A 3,154-nucleotide genomic window follows, 5' to 3' on the forward strand; every position below is an offset into this window, starting at 1 on the left:
CAGGTCCATCAGTGACTATTAGCCACAGTGTGGGTGTATATATAAAATTTTTTGCCACTGTGTGACACAGAGTGTTGGACTGGATGGGCCGTTGGCCTGATCCAACATGGCTTCTCTTATGTTCTTATGTATGAGGGAGCGAGACAATAATTCAAAGCCTCGTGGGATGCCAGAAACTGGGGATAAGAACATTAAAAATTTGCAAAGAGTGGTGCATACGCTAGGTAATGTGAACTTGCAGGCTTGTACGGAAAATAAACTCTCGGGATGAAAAAAAAAATGTGGATTCTGATGTCTCTACTCTAATGCATAGATTATGGGAAACAAACAGGAGGAACTGGAAGTCTTAATAAAGGAAGGAGACTATAATATGACTTACTGAAACTTGGTGGGATGACACTCACAACTGGAATATTAGGATTCAGGGGTACAACTTATTTAAAAGGGACAGGGGAATGAGAAGGGGCGGAGGTGTAGCAGTATATGTGAAGGAGGTATATACTAGTGAGGAAATATGTCAATCTGAGTCTGGCAGCTCAGTTGAGAGTCTCTGGGTAAAAATAAAAGAAATAAGAAATAACGGTGATATTATTGTGGGGGTCTGCTATAGACCACCAAGTCAGGCAGAGGACTTGGATGAGATACTTCTACAGCAGATTGCAAAGTTCTCCAAGAGAAGGGATACAGTGATCATGGGAGATTTCAATTACCCGGACATCTGTTGGAAGTCCAACTCTGCTAAAAATGAAAAGTCAAATAGATTCCTGACTTGTCTTGCTGACAACTTCCTTTTCCAGAAAGTGAAGAAGGAAACAAGGGGATCTGCTATCTTGGATTTGATTCTCACCAACAAGGAAGAATTGATTGAAGAAGTGGAAATAGTGGGCACCCTGGGCAGTAGTGACCATGTGATTTTGGAATTTACAGTCTTAGGCAAGGGAAAAGCTATACGTAGTCAGATTTACAGGTTGGACTTCAGAAAGGCAAACTTTGATAAACTTAGAACTATGCTGGGTAAAATCCCATGGTCAGAAATACTTAGGAAGAAGGGGGTTCAGGAGGGGTGGGAGTTTCTTAAAAGCAAAATACTGAAAGCGCAATCACAGATGATTCCTATGAGAAGAAAAAAATGGAAAAAGCCTAAAGAAGCCGAAGTGGCTCCATAAACAGCTCTCCAAAGACTTGAGAAATAAAAAAGACTCCTTTAGGAATTGGAAGGAGGGCCTTATAACCAAGGATGAATATAAACAAATCACCAGTGCTTGTAGAGAAAAAGTTGGGAAAGCTAAAGCTCAGTATGAGCTTAGGCTGGCCAAAGATGCTAAAAACAACAAAAAAGGGTTCCTTTCTTATGTTCAGCGTAAGAAAAAGAGCAAGGACATGGTAGGCCCATTGCGAGAGCAAGAAAGTGAAATTGTAACAGGTAATGAAGAGAGGACAGAACTGCTCAATTCCTACTTTTCCTCAGTCTTCTCTTCTGAGGGAAACGGTGCTCAACATGGCAAAAACAGAACATATAAAGAGGGTATGAAGTTCCAACCTAGGATCAGCATAGGGGTAGTACATAAACTCCTAGTTTCTTTAAATGAAACTAAGTCCTCAGTGCCAGATGAATTGCATCCAAGGGTTCTAAAAGAGCTTGCGGATGTAATTTCTGAGCCTCTGGCTATTATTTTTGAGAATTCTTGGGGAACAGGAGAGGTGCTGGAAGATTGGATTGGGCGAATGTTGTCCCCATCTTCAAGAAGGGGGAAAAAGAGGATCCGGGTAACTACCGACCCATCAGCTTGACATCTATACCTGGAAAAGTTTTAGAACAAATCATCAAACAGTTGGTCCTGGAACATTTAGAAAGAATGGATATGATAACTAAGAGCCAGCATGATTTTCTCAAGAAGAAGTCATGTCAGACTTACCTGATCTCTTTTATTAAGAAAGTGACTACCTTGCTGGATCAGGGGAATGCTGTAGACATCGTTTATCTTGATTTCAGTAAGGCTTTTGATAAAGTTCCACATACTATCCTTGTTGACAAGTTGGTAAAATGTGGTTTTGATCCTGTTACCGTTAGGTGGATCTGTAACTGGTTGACAGATCGCACCCAAAGAGTGCTTGTGAATAGTTCCTCATCCTCTTGGAGAGGAGTGACAAGTGGAGTGCCTCAGGGATCTGTCTTGGGACCTGTTTTGTTCAACATCTTTATCAATGATTTGGATGAAGGAATCAAGGGAATGCTTATTAAATTTGCAGATGATACTAAATTGGGAGGGGTTGCAAACACAGAAGATGACAGAAACGGGATACAGGATGACCTTGACAGACTGGAAAACTGGGCTAAAACCAATAAAATGAATTTTAACAGGGATAAATGTAAAGTTCTGCATTAAGGTAGGAAAAATCCAATGCATGGTTATAGGATGGGGGAGACTTGTCTTAGCAGTAGTATGTGCGAAAAGGATCTAGGGGTCTTAGTGGATCATACGCTGAACATGAGTCAACAGTGTGATGCGGTGGCTAAAAAGGCAAATGCAATTTTGGGCTGTATCAACAGAAGTATAGTGTCTAGATCATGTGATGTGGTGGTATCACTTTACTCTGCTCTGGAAAGACCTCATCAGGAGTATTGTGTTCAGTTTGGGGCACCACAATTTAAAAAGGATATAGACAAGCTGAACGGGTCCAGAGGAGGGTGACGAAGATTGTGAGGGGTCTGTAGACCAAGTCCTATAAGGAAAGGTTGAAGGAGCTGGGGAAGTTTAGCCTGGAGAGAAGGCGGCTGAGAGGTGATAGGATCACCATCTTCAAGTACCTGAAGGGCTGTCCTATAGAGGATGGTGTGGAATTGTTTTCTGTGGCCCCGGAAAGTAGGACCAGAACCAATGGGTTGAAATTAAATCAAAAGAGTTTCCGGCTCAACATTAGGAAGAACTTCCTGACCGTTAGAGTGATTCCTCAGTGGAACAGGCTTCCTCAGGAGGTGGTGGGCTCTCCTTCCTTGGAGGTTTTTTAAACAGAGGCTAGATGGCCATCTGACAGCAATGTAGATCCTGTGAATTTAGGGGGAAGTATTTGTGAGTTTCCTGCATTGTGCAGGGGTTGGACTAGATGATGATGATGAAGACGATATTGGATTTATATCCCACCCTCCACTCCA

Source organism: Heteronotia binoei, chromosome 6 (assembly GCF_032191835.1).
Source record: "Heteronotia binoei isolate CCM8104 ecotype False Entrance Well chromosome 6, APGP_CSIRO_Hbin_v1, whole genome shotgun sequence".
Lineage (NCBI taxonomy): Eukaryota > Metazoa > Chordata > Lepidosauria > Squamata > Gekkonidae > Heteronotia > Heteronotia binoei.